Source organism: Lotus japonicus, chromosome 6, assembly GCF_012489685.1.
Source record: "Lotus japonicus ecotype B-129 chromosome 6, LjGifu_v1.2".
Taxonomy (NCBI): Eukaryota; Viridiplantae; Streptophyta; class Magnoliopsida; order Fabales; family Fabaceae; genus Lotus; species Lotus japonicus.
In genome coordinates, this window is record NC_080046.1 from 60,954,772 (window position 1) to 60,961,667 (window position 6,896).

Genomic DNA, 6,896 nt, shown 5'->3' on the forward strand with positions numbered 1-6,896 from the left:
ACTTAGTTCTATCCCTCTCTTTTATCTATCTTTCTATAAAATTCCATTGTTTGTTGCTTATAATATCAGGAAGTTGCAGTGAAGATTTTTGTGGGGGCGAAGTGAGGATGTGAGGAAAATTCCATGGGTAAGTTGGGATAGGGTGTGTAGGCCAAAGGAACAGGGAGGTATAGGGGTGAGAGACATTGTAGCGTTTAATAGGGCCTTGTTGGGTAAGTGGAGGTGGAGGTTGTTGAGTGAGAGAGATAGTTTGTGGGGAAGGGTCCTCGGGTCGAAATATGGGGCTAAAGTATGGGTTGGCGAAGAGTCATGTTTTGGGAAAGGGTCAAATTGGTGGAAGGATCTAGGGATTATAGGGGAGTGCAGTGAGAAGAGGGGCTGGATACAAGAAAATATAAAGAGGGTAGTGGGGGACGGAAGTTCAGTGGGGTTTTGGGGAGAGAGTTGGGTTGGGGATGAGTGTCTAAAACAGAAATTTAATAGGCTGTACAATGTGTCTGTGCAAAAGGATTCAACAGTGGCTGAGATGGGGAAATGGGGGGTGGCTGGATGGGATTGGAAGCTGCGGTGGAGGAGAAATTTGTTCGTGCATGAGAAGCATATTTTTGACAGTTTACTGTAGGTGTTATCTTCAGTTCAGATTCAGAGGAACGTGAAGGACTCATGGCTCTGGAGGTGTGAACCAGAGGGGAGATATTCAGTGAAATCAGCATACTTGGCTCAATTCCCTCATGTTGACAGCAACATTTTTTTCAAGGAGCTGTGGAAGGGTTTGGCTCCTTCCAAGGTTATTTGCCTTGTGTGGAGAGTTGCTCTCGGAAGGCTGCCAACGTTGGATAATTTACTCAGGAGAGGAGTGGCTGTGGACAGCAATAGAAATGGTGCATGCTTCTTTTGTTCTCAGCAGTTGGAGAGTGCTGGACATCTTTTCTTTGGATGCAATGTCTCATATAGGATATGGATGAGCTGTTATGCATGGTTAAGGGTGGAAACAGCATTACCAATTGACCATAACATTCATCTTGCGCATCATGAAATGTGGGGAAGAAACAAAAAACAAAGGTTGTGCTGGAAAACAATTTGGCTTGCTGTTATTTAGAGCATTTGGGTTCACAAGAATGCAGTGGCTTTCAAAGGCGAACAAGTGAATTTGGAAGAGGTAGTGGATATGGTGAAATTGAGGTCTTGGCTGTGCCTCAAATCTTTGATGCAAAGTTTCAAATCATCTTTCTATGAGTGGGACAAGGAGCCTCTGATCTGTATGATGGGGAGCTAAGGTTTACATTAATTATATCTTCATCGGCCTTAAGGGATGTCTTACAAATGGGCTGGTGTTATTGTATAGTGATGAGCTATTAGTATAGCTCACTGCTCCTTTATTTTGGAAACCTTCTGCTATGTCTGTTATGATTTTTGTTTTTTCCTTGGCTGCCTGTGGTTCTTAATGCTATTAGAACATGGGGGTCATGAACAATGTAAACTTTCTTCTTGCACACCTTGTGCTGTTTTAATGCATCTTTTCTTTGGCTTGTCAAAAAAAAAATGAAATAAGATATGATAGTATAATCATATGATTAAATCATATGTTGCTTTAAAAAGAAACATAATATTAACATAAACCATAGAAATTGGAGTATTATATATAGTTATTTATTTGTTTATTTCATATATAAACAACCAATAACCAATTCCAAGGAAATAATATTTAAACTGAATACACCAAATAAATGCACTTCAATTAATATATACTATAAAGTATAAACCCGTAGCAGAGATATGACTGCTTTATTGGTCATGGTATTGTCATACTATAGCTCTTGATCCAAAGAATGTGAAATTCAATCCTCTATGCATAGCTGCACATCCCATAAACACATGAACCTCGATTGTCACACTTGTTACCACATCTCCCACAATGAACCTCGATTGTCACGCACTTACCTTGGCAGCACATCTTTGAAAACCCATATTTCTTCCCACACCTCCCACAGTTTATACTTGTAAAGAAGCCTAATTTTACCATAGAATTAGACCATTCCACTAGCACACTATATATTTGTAACTTTCAAGTTCATACGATTACCTAATAAGTTTTTTGAACCTCCATTTCTTCTCCCTATAAATAGCTGCGAAGTGATCCATTTTATCTCCATCAAAACCATTCATATTTTTTCACTTCTTCTCCATTCAACTCTATGCCTTTAATTAGCCTCCTTAGCTTGATTCAACTTAATTTCTATCTAGTGATCTCTCCACAAAATGAAGTCCCTTCACACCCTCTTCATTCTGCTGACCACGCTTATTGTGCCTTTGGTCATAGCTGCTGATTCACAAACACCACACAAAGAATCACAATTCTTCACTTCTGTTAAAAATCAGTGCAACCAAAATCCCTGAAAGTGAAGCATCAGCTGCCTCTCTACGAGGCGGCTTCGATGGGCGCCATTATAAGTACGAGCAGGGGATCATGACTTGTTATAAATACCCGAGAGTTTGCCGTGTAAAGGGTAGCCTAGGGCCTAATTGTTGTTCGAAGAAATGTGTGAATGTTTCAACATACAGAAACAACTGTGGTTGGTATGGAAACAAATGCAGGTACTCGGAGATATGTTGCAGGGGAAAGTGTGTGAATCCTCTGTTTGATAAGAACCATTGTGGAAGATGTGGCAACAAGTGCAAGAAAGGTGATTCATGTGCTTATGGGATGTGCAGCTATGCATGAATCATAAAGGTCAACCAGCCACTCCAAAAGAATGCAAAATACAATTAATAAGTTATGTATACACAGAATTATAGCTATATGCCTATATATAAAAATTAAATTCAACAAATTAAATATATATATATATGATGCATTTGTTGTATGTGATAAATGCGCAAGTGATCATTATCTATATAGATGTTTAATGATTATTTACACCCTGTACGTAACTAAGATTGTATTCATTAGTTGAAATACTAGTAATAAACTTAACTTGCAGTAAGACTCATATCTTTGTTGCTTTAATTTTAGCTTAATCTTCACTGCAGAACTCATCTCACAAGCTACGTATACTTGTTTAATCAATTTTTTATTAAATTTGTGTATGACGTAAGTCAAATATTTTTCTACTTAAGTTTGACGGTTCTTAAGGATTGAACTCAATTTCAATCCAGACACTCAAAACCCCCCATTGCGATCGACACTCATTGAATTTGAATGAATCCCAAATTTAAAACTTTGTAGTTTATTCCTTTTAACTTACAAAAAGTTAGTTGTTAACCGTATTATTGAACCACATGCATGACCACGCGTTGGCACCCTTAAGCACCATAAACACCTCTACCTACATCATTGTCATAACCAACACCTATTGTTGCAGTTGCCGCATGGTACTCTTTATCCTCATCTAACACTCTCCACCATACAACCTTTGTATAATGTTGATCCTCACCACCAATAACCCACCCCCACTATCGCCATTTACCACCGTCGAACTCTCCAAACACATTCCACCATATGTTATACAACGTCAGAGGGTGTATGGCAACAACACTAGTTTGAGGTTGTGGTCGAATTTGTCAGACAGTGGTCATGGCAATGACAGAGGATGTCAGGTGGCACAAACCACAACGAAGCGTGGTAAATTAGTAGGAGATTGCAAATGTGTGATGGTGTCAATGGAGTGTGTCCAACAATGAGCCAATGATAGAGAGTATACAAGTACAATACAAACTACGAAGTGTGCTCATTTTGAAGAATAAAATTGCGAATATCCCACAAATAAATTTTGTTAGAAACCGATCACATAAAGTGTCTAATCCATGAGATACAAAACAAACCTCTAATAAAATTCTAGTAGAAAGCATGTGCCATAATACCAAGCAGAAACAAATGACAAAAGATAATGGTAAAACACTTTGCCAATGAGCAGACAATATCACTTCATATTGATTGTTAAATAAAAAGTTGAGAATAGTTAACTCAATGGAAAGTTCTTCAGCTTCTCATGGATAGTCGGCCATCATTGTGGTTAAGTTGAGTCTCCCTATTCATCATGGGATGGTATCTGCAAGCAATCAATTAAACGTTTATGAGGCATAATTACCACATAACATAAGACTGAACATAAGATTTTACAATTTGCTTGTCAAATAAATGAAGCTTATTATTATATTTATAAAATAACTTTCGATCGGTCTCTGAATGTTAGTTCAAGTGGTAAGAGTTTGGGGACATATATGTTGGGTGGGGGAGGTCCAGGGATTAACTCCTGGAGGGTGCAACCCGAAGTAAAAAAAAAAAAACTCTCTTGGGAAGGTATAAGCACAACATAAGACAATGCATAAGAACAATAATTCAAAGTCAATATGAAAAATTATAACTTATTAAATCTTGTGGAAAAAAATTGTTTGTACCCTTGAATTGAAGACTTGTTATTGTAGTTCTCAATACATTATCTCCAACTATTAATCTCAGCACTTTCACAAGATCATCACGGGAAACCTGCTTAACCTAAATTAGAATGGCATGATATATTAGAGACATTTAATCAATGAAGATAGACGAGAAAGAATTGGAGCATTTGAACAAACCTTGTATAGTTCATAATGTTCTCTTATAAGACTCATATCATTTGCATCAACCTTATCACTTAGAGCAGCGATAAGCATAGAAAAAGGCAGCCAAGGAGATTTCGGAATGTTTGGGGTCCTAGAAACCCTACTAGAAATTATTCCCTGAGGTATCTCATAGTCAAAAAAAGCTATTGATATAGGCATTTAAGATAAACATTATAGGCTTTAAAACCAAAACACAAATCTAAAAAGCACGAAACCCCAACAAGTTGTTTATGAACACATGAATATGTTTATCAAGCAACTAACCTCGCACATAAAACACTAGAGGAAATTAAAAAAAATGAGTTTGTAAAACAATAATATCTTAAAGAGCTGCATATTTTTAAGGTGAGATGAATTAAATGTACAAAATCACGGGAAAAAAATATGTACATGACTATATCTTTCAGATCAAGATAAATTAATACGGATGAGGAAAAGATTTTAGATGAAAAGAACAATTCAGAAAATGGTATTAACATTGCCTTTGAAAGCTTGAAAAAACATAAAATGCAAAACTCATCAACAAGTAACTTACATTATCAACCAAAGATGCTGACTCCAATAAGCCACTACAACCATGACCATAAGAATTGGCCCCAAAAAGATTTTTATCTCCCACAATTCCATAAAAATGGCCTGTAAAAAAGCATCATATATTACTATATAAACTGAATTTGTTTTTCTGCTGCTAAGTGATTTGGTTTAGTTTTGCTTTTGGTTCCCTTGCTTGTGGTTACATTTTTTCTCTTGTATCTATTTTTTTTATTTGGGTTTTGTGTTTTGTTTGAATTCAATTTGACTTATAAAAAAACAACAACTTACTTAGCAGTAAGTGTATATATATATATATATATATATATGACTGAGTATTTCGTTGAATCAAAGAGAAGTAAATTATTTTTGCTGACAAGCCAAATAAAAATTAATGGAGAGCGCAAGAGGTATTTCAATCCATCAAAAAATAATAGATCTGGAAAAAATCAAAAGCAAGTCGAATCAACCAGAGTAAAGTGATCAATCTACAGAATATGAGAGTGAGAGAGAGAGTCCAACCACAAGTAGATAAAAGTGTATTGATGTAACTCAATTTCTTAATGCCGAAATCTTTGAGAACTTTTTCATCCAATTAAATGGGAACAATGAACTATAGATATCAATCAGTTTGTCTTTGATCAACTTTTGTTGAGTACTCATTAGGTAATATCAAAATGTGTAACTTATTTATGCTAAGAAAACATATGTCCAAAACATATATCAACAAAAAAAGTACCGAAGGAAATATAAAAATAAATTAAAGGAACAATGTTTACCTTTAGCATCCTCATTGACCTTAAAACTAATAATAAATTCTGGATAAATATGAGTATTTATGTTCATATTCCATACTATTAGTATTTTGGGCTTTGGATGTCATCAACCCCGTTATCATATTTAGAGCTGATAGGTTGAAATTGACGAGTTCCGGTGTCAATGCTAGGATGAAGAAGCTCCATGTTCCCCATTATTACATGACAAAGGATTAAGTGTCTAACACCATATTTGTCGATATCACAATAGCGTGCACTGTAAATATGGAAAAATCAAATATTATTATTAGTGTGTAAAAGATTTTATTTTCAAATTAATTAGATCATATGAAAACTAACCTGGCATAAGGGCAAGTAACAGCTGCCAGAAGAACACCGGTGCTGTATGTGCAATTGGTTGCAGATAGCATACAATACCCAAGTCCACACTCCATCATTGTAGATAATTCTTCTTCAGAAAAAGAAAGCCAAGCATATCGAACATTAGCATCCCCATGAATTTTTTTTGTAATTCCAACCTGTGTTTGGAATAGCTCCAACCGGGCTTGCGTTGATGCACCTGAGCAACGATATGTCTCAACTATCACAAAATCAGTGCTTGAAAAAGTACTCATTCCATGGAGGAACAGCTCTCGCACAAAACCCAAACTCAATTTCCCATGTATAGATTCAATGTAAGAAACTAAACCTAACTCACCAACATATCCACAATCCATTATATTCATCCTATTTACAACTTTTACTTGAGAATCCTTAACTAAGGCATTGGACTCTCCACTACACTCTCTCAACTTAATTTCATCAACCCCATTCACTTTGATTTCAACATGTAATTTCATATCATCTTGTTCAAATATATAAGATTCTTCATCATAAGCGGCATGTACTTCAGGAAAAAAGCAGTCCCTTGCCTCATCAATCCAAGAAATGGGTTGTTGAAATCCAGTTTTCAAGTCCACCTGACACATGTGTAAAAAATCCAGCATA

General features: G+C 36.0%; 1 pseudogene; it reads right to left on the bottom strand.

The window, feature by feature from the left end:
* Positions 1–4,028: 4,028 nt before the first annotated feature.
* Positions 4,029–6,635, bottom strand: LOC130725710 (inactive poly [ADP-ribose] polymerase RCD1-like; annotated as a pseudogene).
* Positions 6,636–6,896: the final 261 nt, after the last annotated feature.